This window comes from Hyla sarda, chromosome 1 (assembly GCF_029499605.1).
Source record: "Hyla sarda isolate aHylSar1 chromosome 1, aHylSar1.hap1, whole genome shotgun sequence".
NCBI lineage: Eukaryota > Metazoa > Chordata > Amphibia > Anura > Hylidae > Hyla > Hyla sarda.
Genome location: NC_079189.1, coordinates 263920954 through 263937976, shown reverse-complemented (window position 1 = coordinate 263937976; position 17023 = coordinate 263920954). Strand labels below are relative to the sequence as shown.

The 17023-nt window shown below is 43.8% G+C and overlaps 1 long non-coding RNA gene across 1 annotated transcript in view; it reads right to left on the bottom strand.

Moving 5' to 3' along the window:
* LOC130368261 (uncharacterized) overlaps positions 1-17023 on the bottom strand; it is a 64328-nt gene that overhangs the window by 21386 nt on the left and 25919 nt on the right. The window contains exons 3-5 of the long non-coding RNA XR_008892389.1: positions 15444-15549; positions 13597-13657; positions 13301-13462 (exon numbers count right to left, since the gene is read on the bottom strand). This is a non-coding gene — a long non-coding RNA (uncharacterized LOC130368261). The remainder of the gene's footprint in view (positions 1-13300; positions 13463-13596; positions 13658-15443; positions 15550-17023) is intronic.

The window sequence follows — 17023 nt, the reverse complement described above, 5'->3', positions numbered from 1 at the left end:
CGGCACATGTGTCGCTCTTTCTCTCCGCCATCTTTTCTCTCCTCTGTAGTACTTCTCGTAGACTGAAGAGGCCGCTGTGTGTCTCTCCTTTTATGAAGGTCTTCGCCAAAATGGCCACCAGCCGGAAGTGCGTCATCGGCTGCGCCTGGGACCGGAAGTTGCACAGCAGCGTATTCACTTCATCCGCCCCCTTGGCAACAGGGGCTGGACTTCTTCCGTTCCATTTGGCTCTGGACACAACCACACTATTTCCTCGCCCAGGGGCGGGATGAAGACTTTGGTGGGAGTCCTTGGCGCTCTTTTCCAGAGGATCTTTAACTCTTTCAGGTATCGGGAAGCATCATTTCTGTCTTTCCTTTACACATGGCGGTTCTTTGACTTCAGAGAATGCAATAAACTTCACCTTCCCCACCACTTGTATTTGCACCTTCTTAGACAAATTTCTTTCAATAACACAGTCCCGTACACAGTTCAGACTTGGGGGAAGGACTTGATTTAGTGGCTGAATAGTTAAGGCGTACACCTGTATCCTGTTCGTGGACGCCAAAAACGCTGTGGTGGCCACGGGTATGGTCCGCAGCCACCGCTACGCTGGGGTTAGTTACTTGGTTCTTGGGGGGGTTATGAACCCAGGGTCGGATGGTATTAACCCTTAATGTCACGTGACGCCACTGTAGTCTTGGTATCTCCCGGGGTACTACAGGTCCGGGGAACTCCGTCTCCCCACAGGCTAGCAAGGAAAGAATTGACTCCACACTAGATTGCAGTTTAACGGAGGCTTTACTAACTTGAAGATAGGTGGTACAATCTTCACAGCGCTCAACCAAAGTCTCCCAACGGTTTAACAGACAGTCTCTAGAGGACCACACAGCTTGTAGTGCCTGGACTTGATATTGCATATATGCTTGGCTCTTACGGCCGGACTAGTAGTTTTAGGTCTGCGCTATATTAGGCTTGAGATTAAAGTCACTTACTGAATTGTCCTTTAGGAATTGTCTGATCAAGGCTGAAGTAAAGGCTTGATATTTCTCCACTCTGTACTCTGAACTGAAATGAGTTACTGTTTCTTCACTCTGAACTCATGCACTCCCCTCCACTCCGCTTCTCTCCACACCTGAACTCTGAACCCTTCTGAACTCCACCTCTGAACTGAACTACACAGGAAATTCCACCCCTTATCAGGGAAGACTAAACTAAAGCTCATTGGCCAGGCAGCTGTGGATCATAGAGTTGTCTGTATCCCCTTTAGGATTTACAATAAAGTTACATACAATTAAGAACATATTATAACACCTTACACAAAAGTTTAGTCTAGCCCTCAGTCCTCCATACCCTGACTGAGCATGAGGTTGCTAGGTAACATACTTAAAGCTAAAGATACCTAATAACAGATTATTAAGTTATAACAGTGCAAATACACATTAGAAATGGTTGAGTCCCTGCAGGGGAGCCCCCAGGACATTGGAGGTCTCAATCTGACAGGGCCTAAAATACCTTGACACAATGTACCTGTACTGGGACACCACATGTACATGGGTGACAGAGGGGTGTACATTGGTGACAGGGGGGTGGACAGGGGTGACAGGGGGGGTGGAAATGGGTGACAGGGATGACAGGAGGGTGAACAAGGGTGACAGGGGGTGGACAGAGGTGACAGGGGGGTGGACATGGGTGACAGGAGGGTGGACATGGGTGACAGAGGGGTGTAGAGGAGTGGACATGGATGAAAGAGGGGTGTAGAGGAGTGTACAGAAGGGTGTAGAGGAGTGTACATGGGTGACAGAGGGGTGTAGAGAAGTGTACATGGGTGAAAGAGGGGTGTAGAAGAGTGTACATGGGTGACAGAGGGGTGTAGAGAGGTGTACAGAGGGGTGTAGAGAAGTGTACATGGGTGACAGAGGGGTGTAGAGGACTGTACATGGATGAAAGAGGAGTGTAGAGGAGTGTACATGGGTGACAGAGGGATGTAGAGGAGTTTACATGGATGACAGAGGGGTGTAGAGAAGTGTACATGGGTGACAGAGGGATGTAGAGGAGTTTACAGAGGGGTGTAGAGGAGTGTACATGGGTGACAGAGGGGTGTACATGGGTGACAGAGGGGTGTAGAGAAGTGTACATGGGTGACAGAGGGGTGTAAAGGAGTGTACATGGGTGACAGAGGGATGTAGAGGAGTGTACATGGGTGACAGAGGGGTGTAGAGAAGTGTACATGGGTGACAGAGGGGTGTAGAGGAGTTTACAGAGGGGTATAGAGGAGTGTACATGGGTGACAGAGGGGTGTAGAGGAGTGTCCATGGGTGACAGATGGGTGTACATGGGTAACTGAGGGGTGTAAAGGAGTGTACATGGGTGACAGAGGGGTGTAGAGAAGTGTACATGGGTGACAGAGAGGTGTAGAGGAGTGTACAGAGGGGTGTAGAGGAGTGTACAGAGGGGTGTAGAGGAGTGTACATGGGTGACAGAGGGGTGTAGAGAAGTGTACATGGGTGACAGAGGGGTGTAGAGAAGTGTACATGGGTGACAGAGGGGTGTAGAGAAGTGTACATGGGTGACAGAGGGGTGTAGAGGAGTGTACATGGGTGACAGAGGGGTGTAGAGGAGTGTACATGGGTGTAGAGGAGTACGCTATGTGCGCAGTGCGCACGCAGGCTTCCCTTCCCCCCTGCGCACAGGCCGGGGCGGGACATTTTTGAGAGTGAGTTTTTCTGAAATGGTTTTTTGGGTTTTTCACATTTAGGCTAAGTTTCCATTTGTTTTAGTTTTTTTTTCTGGCAGTTTTTGGAGATCTACCACTGCAGTTTCTGGAGCCAAAGCCAGAAATTTATTCAAAAGGAACTGGACATATAAAGGAAGGACTTGCACTTCTCCTCCCTTATGGATCCACTTCTGTCTTTGGCTCAAAAACCGCAGTGGTAGTTTTCCAAAAACTACCAGAAAAAAAAACAAAGTGGAAACTTAGCCTCAGGCTAAGTTTCTACTTGTTTTTTCTTTTTTTCTTTTTTTTGGCCCAAAAAACGCCAGAAAAAAACACCAGAAAAAAAACCCAAGGCATTTTCCTGGCATTTTTTTCTTGCGTTTTTTGAGTTTGAGTAGAAATTGCATTTTTGGCCCCTTTGGTGTTTTTTTTGGTACCCAAAATAGTTGGGTACCAAAAAAAAGGATGCAGTAGTGATATAAAAAATATAAATTTCGTTAAATACATTTTTTTCCAACCAAATTGTAATTAATTTTTAATAAAGTGTGTGTGTTTCACTTTTTTTTCCTCTATTTTGTTTACATTTTTTAGGTAGTACTACTACCTGTACTAATAGACATATCGGCCCGGGTGTCATTTGTGACACCTGATGCGATCGTCCATAATATAGCAGAGACGCAGAGCGGCTCTATACAGCGCTCACATCTCTGCACTATACTCCAGCCAGTGATGTGAATAGAACATCACTCATTCGTCTCTTCCACCCAGAGTGGGGACTGGCCCGGATGGTTGCAGTTCCATTCACATCACTGGCCGGAGTATAGTGCAGAGATGCGAGCGCTGTATATAGCCGCTCCATATCTCTGCAATAGATAGGATGATTGCATCAGGTGTCACAACTGACACCCGGGGCGATATGTCTATTAGTACAGGTACTCCTACTCCCATCATGGAACAGTCAGTAGTGATACCCGCTGTGATATGTCCTTAATTGCAGGTACTACTATTCCCAACATGGAGCACACTCTGCTCCATGTTGGGAGCAGTAGTACCTGCAGTCACGGAAAGATCACAGCGGATGTCACTCCTGACACCCGCTGTGATCCTCCTGTATAATGTATAGATGTGGCCGGCCGCTCTTCTATGGTCCCCTGCACTGACGTATATATACACCTATTTATATTTCCCACAGAGAGTTGTGATTGGCTGGAATCATCTGGCCAATCACAGCTCTCTGCGGGAAATATGAATAGGTATATATAAACGGCAGTGCAGGGGACCATAGAAGAGCGGCCGGCCGCATCTATAAATTATACAGAAGGATCGCAACGGAACCCGGGCGATCTGTCAATTAGTACAGGTACTACTACCCCCATCATGAAACAGTGTGTTCCATGCTGAAAGTAGTAGTAATACAAAAAAAAAAGAAAAAAAAAGTGAAAAACACACTTACACATTTTTAATATTGCCGGCTACAATTTTAGTGCCCTGTCCGCACACATAAATTGATCCCTGTTTTAAAAATCAATAAAAATTTGAATAATGTTATAAAAAAAAGATACATTTCGTTATATACAATTTTTTCCTTCACTACTGTATCTTTTTATTTATTTTTATTTTTTTTATGGTACCCTAAGAAATGTTATAAAAAAAAAAAATTATCTGGTACCCTAAGAAATTTTATTTTAAAAAAAGTTATCTCCATCAAAAAAGAATAAAAACTGCCTTCAAAAACGCCAAAGTTAAAAACCAACATGTCGTTTTAGGCTTCTATGGGAGAAAAAAGCCACGATTTCAAGGAAAAAACATGCTGCGACTTTGCAAAACTGCCAAGGAGCTAAAAAAGAGTGAAAAAAAAACACCAAAAGGATTAGAAAAATGATAAACTGAAAAACATCAAGTGGAAAAAGATTTTTGCGATTTCTCATTGATTTACAGCAAACATCTGGCCGTAGCGTTCATGTGGCAGAATTGGCGTTTTTCTTGGCGTCCCCCCCCCATATTTTGGAAACTACACCCCTCAAGGAACATAACAAGGGGTCCAGTGAACCTTAACACCCCACAGGTGTTTGACGACTTTTTGTTACAGTTGGATGTGTAAATAAAATGTATTTATTTTTCACTAAAATGCTGGTTTTTCCCCAAATTTTACATTTTTACAAGGGGTAATAGGAGAAAATGTCCCCCAAAGTTTGTAACCCCATCTCTTCTGAGTATGGAAATACCCCATGTGTGGACGTGAAGTGCTCTGCTGGCGCACTACAATGCTCAGAAGAGAGGGAGTCACATTTGGCTTTTGGAAAGCAAATTTTGTTTAAATGGTTTTTGGGGGGCATGTCACATTTAGGAAGCCCCTATGGTGCCAGAACAGCAAAAAAAAAACAACCCACATAGCATACTATTTTGGAAACTACACCCCTCAAGGAACGTAACAAGCGGTACAGTGAGCCTTAATACCCCACAGGTGTTTGACAACTTTTCGTTAAAGTTGGATGTGTAAATGAATTTTTTTTCACTAAAATGCATTTTTCCTTCCCAAAATTTACATTTTTACAAGGGGTAATAGGAGAAAATGCCCCCCAAAATTTGTAACCCCATCTCTTCTGAGTATGGAAATACTCCATGTGTGGACGTCAAGTGCTCAGCTGGCGAACTACAATGCTCAGAAGAGAAGGAGTGCCATTGAGCTTTTGGAGAGAGAATTTGGTTGTGCGTTTACAAAGCCCCCCATGGTGCCAGAACTGTGGACCCCCCCCCCCCCCCCCTCCTTCTCTTCTGAGCATTGTAGTTCGCCCGCAGAGCACGTTACATCCACATATGGGGTATGTTCTTACTCAGAAAAAATATGAATACGGAAATATGCAATATGTGGCCCTAAACTGTTTCCTTAAAATACGACAAGGCTCCGAAGTAAGAGAATGCCATTCGCATTTGAGGACTAAATTAGGGATTGCATAGGGGTGGACATAGAGGTATATTGCGCCAGTGGTTCCCAAAAAGGGTGCCTCCAGCTGTTGCTAAACTGCCAGCATGTCTGGACAGTCAGTGGCTGTCCGGAAATGCTGGGAGTTGTTGTTTTGCAACAACTGGAGGCTCCGTTTTGAAACACTGCCGTACGATACGTTTTTAATTTTTATTGGAGGGGGGACAGTGTAAGGGGGTGTATATGTAGTGTTTTACCCTTTATTTTGTGTTAATGTAGTGTAGCGTTTTTGGGGTACATTCACACGGGCGGGTTTACGGTGAGTTTCCCGCTAGGAGTTTGCGCTGCGGCTGAAAATTTGCCGTAGATAAACTTGAAGCAAGATACTCCCTGTAAACCCGCCTGTGTAAATGTACCCTGTATATTCACATGGGGGAAAAACCTCAATGTGTTGCAAAACTACAACTACCAGCATGCACTGACAGACCGTGCATCCTGCGAGTTGTACTTCTGCAACAGCTGGAGGCACACTGGTTGGAATACCTTCAGTTAGGTTCTGTTACCTAACTCAGTATTTTCCAACCAGTGTGCCTCCTCCAGCTGTTGCAAAACTACAACTCCCAGCATGTACTGATCGCCGAATGGCATGCTGGGAGATGTAGTTATACAGCAGCTGGAGGTACACAACTACAACTCCCAGCATGGTGAGACAGCCGTTTGCTGTTCGTGCATGCTGGGAGTTGTAGTTTTGCAAGATTTAGGGGGCCACAGTTTAGAAACCACCGCACAGTAATCTCCAAACTGTGTCCCTCCAGATGTTGCAAAACTACAAATCCCAGCATTCCCAGACAGCAAACTGATGTGTGGGCATGCTTGGAGTTGTAGTTTTGCAAGATCTAGAGGAACACAGTTTAGTGATCGCCGAATGGCATGCTGGGAGATGTAGTTATACAACAGCTGGAGGTAAAAATGTACATGTTAAAAATTCTCATCTTCTGACCCCTATAACTTTTTTACTTTTTGGCATACAGGCCGGTATGAGGACTCATTTTTTGCGCCATGTTCTGAAGTTTTTATCGGTACCATTTTTGTATTGATCAGACTTTTTGATCGCTTTTTAAATACCAAAAAATACTATATTTTGGACTTTGGAATTTTTTCGCGCGTACGCCATTGACCTGCGGTTTAATTAACGATCTATTTTTATAGTTTGAACATTTCTGCACGCGGAAATACCACATATGTTTATTTTTATTTACACAGTTTCTTTTTTTTATGGGAAAAGGGGGGTGATTCAAACTTTTATTAGGGAAGGGGTTAAATGACCTTTGTTAACTTCTTTTTTTCACTTTTTTTTTTTGCAGTGCTATAGCTCCCATAGGGGGCTATAACACTGCACACACTGATATTTTACCCTGATCCCTGCAAAGCCATAGCTATGCATGGATCAGCGAGACAGGGGCTCAATTGCTCAAGCCTGTAGCTAAGGCTTGGAGCAATCAAACGCCAATCGGACGCGACGGAGCAAGGTAAGGGGGTCTCCGCTCACGTCCTAGCTGATCGGGACATCGCGATGTCCCGATCAGCCTGAAGCAGTCCCCCCCAGTTTAAAGGGGGTGGGGGTATGTCATACGGCCTACAAGATGGGTATGTCTATCTGGTTATTTTTGCCTTCACACATTGATCGAACACTATCTATTCCTGTGATATTGGACCTTTGTTTTTTGCTCCTCAATATTTACCTTCATGTTACAATATTACAAATGCTCGATTATCTGCTGAAAATGTAGCAATACACGTTCCCTGCTGGGATCCCGCTTTATCTGTGCATCCTCCGATCGTCTACCAGCATACTATTCATTTTCCCTTGTGCACTCAGGGGATTCGCTACCCTTTACGGGCATCACTCCCGTATACACCCCAGATGGATCTTAAAGTGGGCATAGTCCTTGCAAATATAGAGCTTACAGCGCAATCGGACACTACCACTAACCAAGCCATCGGGAGATGTATATCACGAGTGGGCCCGCTTCCAGGTACTTGCAGCGCTTCTACGATGTTCTCCTTTCAAGCATGATGAGTCTGCCACAACTCGACACTCCTCCTTGGAACTTTATACAACCAAAAGACATTGCTGCAATCTTTTCCCGACGACTGTCTCACCACGGGGCTCCGCTTCAGAGACAGGACAACCGGCGGCCACGTCACTAACTCTCCCTTGCCAGAAGAGCGCTTCACGGCACCACCGCTCATAGACTTTACCTTTTCTGCTTAGCGATCCCCAGATGATACTCTAAGGAGTACGCACAGTACTGACCTAGATGATAATATATATATTGCATATTATTACTGTTGGTTTTCTTCACTGCTGCTTTACTGTGTATTCACATGAGTTGCTATGACTACCTGACGTCACTCCCGGTGTGCCGACCGGTGAATGACGTCACTTTATGGGTGCCTCCTCGTGCTTTTAAATTGTCACTTACAGTGGTTTAGGTTAGACAGCAGAGGAAGGCATACATTGCCGAAATGCGTCCTATACCAAAAGATGTATTTCTACAAATAAAACTGAACTTATTGCATCATCTGGTGAGTGCCGGGATCCATTTCTTATTCTATTGACTATCTTATCCACGAGCACCACCTCTACGACGAAGTGCTGACAAACTATCTATACCACTGTCCCGATCAGCCCGACAGAGCTGCCGGGAAGCGTTTACTTTCCTTTTTAATGAAGAGAACAACAGCACTCAATTCCGTGAAAAAATGTGTGGCTTTATTCAACCAAACATACAGGAGGCGACAAAGGCTGTGTGAGACAGCTGAAACGTTGCCTCCTGTATGTTTGGTTGAATAAAGCCACACATTTTTTCACGGAATTGAGTGCTGCTGTTCTCTTCGTTGGATTTATTGGACCTGTGACCGGGTTTACCTGCAGCACCAGCATACATCTATCAGTGCTGCCCACCTTTCTATATCTCTACTTTCCTTTTTAGACGCGGCGATCAACTTTGATCACCGGGTCTAAAGGGTTAATAGCGCGTGGCACAACGATCGGTGCCGCATGCTATTAGCCCAGGGTCCCGGCTATCGTTAGCAGACGGGACCAACCCGGTGTGATGCGGGGTCACGGTGTGACCCCATTTTAAGGACCGGGTGAAGGGCGTACAGGTACGCCCTTCGTCCTGAAGGAGTTAAGGACTCAGGATGCAGGTCGTATGCATAGGCCCTGTGTCCTGAAGAGGTTAAAGACACACAAGCACTTGAATGTGCTTTACCTTAGTCTGTGTGCAGACTGCATGATACCTGCAAAATACATAGAAGGACATTTATCATTGTTGCTTTAGTAAGCGAGTTCTGTTGTAATTTTTTTCTTGCTTTTGGTTTTGCTTATGTGTGACATATGTATCATACTATCACAGGAGGTTGATAAATTTGGCTCACATAAGCAAAATAAATCACTTTTGAATACCATTTTTTAGCACACATAAGCAAAAACCAATAAATTACTTCAGAACACCAATTTGTAATCCCACCTCAAGTCGCAGCTGTGAAAAAACAATGTGCGATATATATATATATATATATATATATATATATATATATATATATATATATAAAATGAGTGTGTTTATTACATTTTTTTTACCACTTTTTTCACCCTAAATGTACTAACCCAATTTTTTTTCCTTCTCATTTCAGATCCGTGTAACCTGTGGACTACTTCAGATTCGGTGGACTGCTTTACTTTACAGGCTTAGTAGTGGAAGCGAAGCTGTCCTATAGACGGAATCGATTACTAAGCCGGAGCTTAGAGTTAGCTCCAAAAACAGCTAGTGCTAACCCCCAATTATTACCCCGGTACCCACCGCCACAGTAAGGACATGCTGGGAGTTGTAGTAGTGCGGTGTGGGCGGGTCACAAGAAAACTACTGTAACTTCATGTTTTCCTCTGGCAGCTGTGGTTGGCCAATAGGTCTGGACCAATCACAGGTCTACCCGGGAAATATGAAAATACAGTGCTGTAATTTCATATTCCTGTCGGCCGGCTACGCACCCCGGCCAGCTGCCCGCAAGCTGTTAAGACTACAACTCCCAGTATGTCCTCACTGTAAGGGCATGCTGGGAGTTGTAGTCCTGCAGTAGATAGCAGATGGGTGGTAGATGCGGGCGGGTGGCCAGGGAGCTGAGCTTTACAAAAAGTCGCACTAAAAGTTGCACTTGCGACTTTTCGTGTGACTTTTTGTAAAGCTCTGCTCCCTGGCCACCTGCCCGCATCTACCATCCACCTGCTAGCTACTGCAGAACTACAACTCCCAGCATGCCCTTACAGTGAGGACATGCTGGGACTTGTAGTCCCAACAGCTTGCGGACAGGTAGCAGACATGAGCAGGTGTCGGGGAGCTGAGCTGCGCAAAAAGTTGCATCTTTTTGTGTGACTTTTTAAAAATGCTGTCAAAAGCAAGTTTGTAAGCCAGGTCTGACCTAGCTTACACTTGCGACTTTTTGAAAGGGGTTTGCAACTTTTTTCGCTTATGTGCGACTTTTGCACTTGATAAATTCCTGACCACTGCAAAGTGAAATATTTCACCGATCCCAGATCACACAATAACTGTGGTCAGGGTGACAACATAATGACATGAGGATTCTAAGACAAGAATTCACCGAAAAATAATTCCTCCTGATCTACTAATGATAATTATTAAAACGTAGCCTTTATTTTACATTAATAAAAAAACCTGATGAAAACAGTCAAAAATCGAAAGTCAAAAAATCGTGCACAAAAGTGTCTTACTAACACAAAAACTGGTATATAGAGCCCAGAGATATACTCCAGGATGACAAGATATTAACAATGCATATGTATAGAGCAGAGTAGCAGGGGTTGTTGTGGCTATAAGATGGTCAATGCGTCCTAGTTGTCAGACATACTGTGGCTATAGGATGTTAATAATAGCCAAAGGAAAAGGTTTAGTGCTCTCTAATCGTCTAACGTACCCCTCCCTCTGTCCCTGCCTTTTGAGGGACCCACCTCCTTAACAGGGTGGCCTCAACAACGGTGCCGGGCCCTACACTCTCTAAGTTGGGTACGAGATCTCCATTTATTTGCCAGATCACTTAAATGAAAAAGGTTCTTTAAAATGCGTGATCAGAGACTGGGCATGGAACATGGGCTTACCCGTGAAGAATTTACTGAAGCACAGGTCCTAGTTTCCCTTTTGGAAGAAATATGACAGAGAACTAGGGGGAGGCCCATTCTCCTCATGTTATCTACACAGTACGAGAATGCCTCCCATAAGTGATGAGGACAGCATTGGTACCTTTCTTAGGATGGTGACCAAGGCCATAGAGGACATCATTAGAACGGATCATCACCCGGTCACAAATTTGACAAAAGAAGAGCTACATGCTCTGGGTGTCCTTGAAAAAGACAAAACAATAGTGATAAAATCGTCTGATAAGGGCGGCAATTTGGTCATCTTGGACTACTCTGATTATGTGACCATGTGCAAAAATGCCCTTAGGGACAGAACAGGGTATCGAGTTTTGGAGAGAGATCCCACACTTATGTTCCAGAAAGAACTTAAAGATCTGGTTGATGAGGCATTGAGGTCCAACCTTATTGATAAAAAAGAATATGATTTCATCTATCCGTTGCATCCTACTCTTGCCACCTTTTATGGCCTCCCTAAAATACACAAAGGCCTTACCCCCCTAAAATGTCATCCAATAGTCTCAGGCATCAATAACCTTACTCAAAACGCAGGGGTATATCTGGATCAAATCCTATGTCCCTTTGTACTAACTCTCCCCTCGTATATTAGGAACACCACAGACCTGCTATTGAAGTTGGAGGGTGTAACCCTTCATGAAGGAGCATGGCTTTGCTCTATTGATGTTGAGGCCCTGTATAGCTCAATCCCACATGAGAAAGGCATGGAGGCCGTGAATTCCTTTTTGTCCAGTCGAAGCATACATATGAGAGCACATAACAATTTCATCTTAAAACTACTAAACTTTTGTCCTGACTAAGAATAATTTCATCTTCAACACGGAAATCTTCCACCAGCTCAGAGGGACTGCCATGGGCAGTCCCGCAGCACCCACCTATGCAAATATATATCTGGGCTGGTGGGAGAGATCTGTGGTTTTCAGTGACAGTTTCGAAAAATATCAATCGTCAATATCCTTTTGGGGTAGGTACATTGACGATGTGCTGATTATCTGGACTGGTCAAAGGGATGAATTTATATAATTTGTACAGGAACTCAACGTCAATGACCTGGGCCTGCATTTCACCTATGAAATTCAAAAAAACTCCCTATGCTTTCTCGATGTAGTTCTGGACAGAAACTCCGTTGGTCATTTAGAGACCTGCGTTTATAGAAAACCTACTGCAGGCAACAGTTTTCTAAAGTGGGAAAGTCACCACCCGGTCCCTTTGAAACGTGGCATTCCAAAGGCTCAATATCTTCGTATGAGAAGAAATTGTTCTAGTAATGAAACCTTTAAATCTGAGTCTAATAAATTAAGACAAAGATTCCAAGAATGAGGTTATCCGGACAGGATTCTCAAAAAAGCCTTTAACGAAGCAAATCAAAGGGACCGAGGTACCTTACTAGTACCTAAACCAAAAAAGAAGGACAACTGTCTTAGAATTATTGGCACCTACAATATAGCAGCAAAGTCCATTCGCCAAATTATCACCCAATTCTGGCCTATCCTTACATCTGATACCTCTATATCCGATTTGGTAGGTGAACGTCCTCAGATTACATACAGATGCGGCAGAAATTTAGATGAGAGATTGATTCATAGTCATCTCTCACCCCCGCACGTAAAAGGTACATGGCTGGATCGAAAGATTACGGGCACATACCGATGTGGGTCCTGCAAGGGCTGTGAATACATCAAGGTCACCAAATACCTCACAGGCCCACATGATGGTCGTGTTTACACCAATTGGGACTTTGCGAATTGTAAGACACATGGGGTGATATACATATGTCAATGCCCTTGGGAGCTACGTCTATCCTTGAGCATATTGGCGACATTGACCACAAAAGAGACAAACCGGTATCCAAACATATGTGCTTGACACATGCATCGACTCGTAGAGCACTTTCTTTTCAGGTCCTTTGAAGTGGTTCGCCCTAACATCAGAGGGGGAAACCTTGATCAAAGGCTTCTACAAAAAGAAACCCAGTGGATATATAGACTGGGGACGGTAGCCCCAAGAGGCCTAAATGAATGTCTCTGTTTCACCTCCTTCATTCGTTAGTCCTCTTATATTGCCCCATAGTCTTGCATTTACACTCTATGTCTAATGAGTTGATATTCATATAGCCACACTGAAACTCCTAATTGTACCTATGCTTTAATGTATATATTTTTTGAACAGTCCCTTTTCTTGAAACCCACTCTATAATTCATCCTGTTATCTAGGACTACTTGTGAGTGGTAATATATATATACATATATTTTTTGCAAGTCCGCTAATGTATCCTATGCCTATATTTAGCATCTGATGCACATGCTTCACCAGCAGCAGCTATATGACATACTTCTTTCATTCAGCCCTTCATAATCTATATATATCTGATAAATTATCATCTATTATGTAATAAAGTAACTCTATTTACTGTCCATCCATTTAATATTTCTGTTTTACATGTCCATACCTCCATATGGCGATTGTTATGCATAAACCTTTGGACGTATAACTCTAGGTTTAAACCATTTAATGGCTGTTTCCGATCTCGAATATAGTTCCGGCAGCTGGAACGCACATGTATTGTAGCGTGGAACGCACGCACATCACTACTGCGCTACCTTCCTTAGACCTAGAAAAAGGAAAAACAACAATCTTACCTGTGAGGAGAGTCAAGCGTTGCATGAGTTGGAAGAAAATCAAGAAATAATTATTAAGCCCTCCGATAAGGGGGGCAACATAGTAATTTTGAATAAGGAAGAGTACCTTTATATGGTTCAGCGATTAATTCGGGACGAAACCACATACCAGCGTCTCAAGTCGAATCCTACGGAAAGATATTTAAATGAACTGAGAGTGTTGCTTTTGGAAGCAAAAAGCAATGGATTGATTACTGAAGATGAATTTAGGTATATGCTTAATCTTAAGCCTACTATAGTGACAATGTATGCGTTGCCTAAAATTCATAAAAGAAAAGTACCTATCCCAGGACGTCCCATTATATCGGGAAATGAAAATCTCACAGAGGGCATCAGTCAGTATGTCAACCAGATGTTAACCCCCTTCGTCCAAGAGTTACCGTCTTATGTTAGGGATACAGGGGACGCTGTATCAAGGCTGCAGGAAATTTCGTTCCAGCCCAATACATATGTTGCGAGCCTCGATGTTGAGGCCTTGTATACTAATATAAAACACGAATTGGGTTTGAGGGCGGTTGAACACTTTTTAAACACGAGAGGGACACAATTCACTGAGCACAACAAATTTATTTTGTCACTTCTTCGTTTCTTACTCACACATAATTACTTTATATTTGATGGTCACTTTTATTTACAGCACAAAGGCACAGCAATGGGCACTGCATGTGCACCAAATTTGGCAAATGTATTTCTTGGGTGGTGGGAAGACACGATTGTATTCACCGACACTCACCACCAGTACACTTCACATATTTTATTTTGGGCACGATTTATTGATGATGTTTTATTATTTTGGGATGGCACTGAGGCACTTTTTCAGCAATTTGTAACTACACTAAACAATAATACAATAGGGACGTTTTTCACCTCTGAAATTCCCCAAACCACTATCAATTGATTTACCAATTTCACTGCAGCCCGGAGGTAGCGTCCAAACGTGCATCTATAGGAAGCCTACGTCCACTAACAGCTTCCTTGAGTGGGGCAGTTACCATCCTGGCCCCCTCAAGAGAGGCATTCCCGTAGGACAATACCTACGTGCTAAGAGGAATAGCTCTACAGATGAAGCATTCCTACGGGAATGCAGGACGTTATATAGGAGATTCATCAGTAGAGGTTATCTCAAGAAGGTTCTGCATAGAGCCTTCGCTAGGGCTCGTGATACCCCGAGACAGGAATTGTTGAAAAATAGACAGACACCGGGGATCACAAATAAGACAGTACGGTGCATTGGCACATATGACGAAAATAGTCATCAGGTCATGAACATTTTACGCCAATTTTGGCCTATATTACAAGCAGATAATGACCTGAAAGACGTGATTACACCTTTTCCCTCTATTACATATGGGAGAGGGAAAAATATCCGAGAACATCTGGTTCAAAATCGGAGGGAACATGGCTCAAGTCCACAATAAAAGGGTCCCATCCCTGTGGAAATTGCTGATTTTGCAATTTCCTACCGAGGATGAAGGAATTTATAAATCCAATGGACATTAAAAAATATGTCATCAGAGATTTCATCAATTGCCAGACGTCGGGAGTGATATATGTGGCCCAGTGCGGATGTAGTAAGCTTTATGTGGGTAAAACCACACAACAGTTCAGGAGAAGGATCTCCCAACATCTCAGTACTGTCCGCACTGGAGCCGATACCCCACTGGCAAGGCATGTTCGAATGATCCATAAAGGGGACATTCAAACCCTAAAATTTTGGGGACTAATCAAGATGACATTGGGCCCCAGACGTGGAAATCTGGATAGAAAACTATTCTGTGAGGAAGCAAGATGGATTCAGCGGCTCAAAACATTGAGTCCTAATGGATTAAATGAAGGATTTACCTTCTCTGCGTTTATTTAAGAACAGTTACTGCCATAAAGTATAAAGAAGAAAAAATATATGTACATACTTACCATACTTACCGATAACACCTGGCCAAGTTGTCACTACAGAAGGGAGTATAGATGTGATGAAGATGAGTTGGAAGGATCCAGTGTGCTGTGTCTCCAATCGATGCGTCTAGGAATGAAGTATATGGATTCATGAGGGCACAAAATCATACTTAAATGTAATATGGGTGGTGTACATTAATATATATATATATCTATTTGTCAATGTAATGTACATTAATATATATATCTATTTGTCAATGCACACATGGACAGGCATGAAAGACGTATAAGAATTTTCAGGGTACAAGCAATATTATTATCATTATAATGTGAGAGAGGGATGCTCAAATGTAATGATAAGTATTATCTATAATTGTGTGACTATATATGTCCCAATGACTGTCATATAATTGGGAGATAATATTGGAATCAATGTCCGATTGTAAAATACTACGATGTGGGAGTGAAAAATAGACACTGAGTGACATCTATTGGTGTGAGTCCAACATATGACAATAACACATATTATAGAATGTAGTACTATATATGGAAATTGATGATCTGGAAGATATGTGTGACCATGCATAGTTATGAATTGAATATATGTAGCCAAACATTTTCCTTATTCTGACATATATATAGGGCTGTACAATAGAAGAATTATAAATAACATCAGATTCCCATATAATGGTGTTTCAAGTGATGTGTCTTATTCCACGAAGATTATTAACCTCAGATCAATCTGTACTGTACAGATTCCGTTGTGCATCCTCGCCTGATAGATGTACATCAGACCTCATAATATTGTATGTAGATATATATGTAGCCCGGAATATCTGTGGAGACTAAGAGGGACATTTATCAATGTTTGTGTCAGGATCCGGGTACTGGGAGGATACTGGTGGTGGATCCTCTGTGTCAGTTGGGTGATGACGTGGGCCGTACCAGGGGAACGGAGTCTAAGGGGTTACTGATATTCACCAGAGCCCGCCGCAAAGCGGGATGGACTTGCTGCGGCAGGTAACCCCCAGGTCGTTCCACCCGATAGCGACTCAACCCCGACTGACTTCTGAGATAGGCGCGGTACAAGGGATTAGGCAAGAGCAAGGTCGGACGTAGCAGGAGGTCAGGGAAGGCAGCAAGGATTGTAGTCAGGGGCAACGGCAGGAGGTCTGGAACACTGGCTTGGGACATACAAGGAACGCTTTCACTGGCACAATGGCAACAAGATCCGGCAATGCTGGGAAGGGGAAGTGAGGTTATAAAGGCGTGGAGCAGGTGGGAGCTAATTAGACTGATTGGGCCAGGCACCAATCATTGGTGCACTGGCCCTTTAAATCTTAGAGAGCTGGCGTGCACGCGCCCTAGGGAGCGGAGCCGCGTGCGCCAGGATGTGCGAATCGCATCCCTCTATGCGAATCGCATCCCCGTCGGCAGTGTCAGTGCAGCGCTCCCGGTCAGCGGGTCTGACCGGGGCGCTGCAGAGAGGGGAACACCGCGAGAGCTCCGGGGAGGAGCAGGGACCCGGAGTGCTCGGCGTAACAGTACCCCCCCCTTATGTCTCCCCCTCTTTTTGTCTGCTTGTCCCTTCACATGAGACG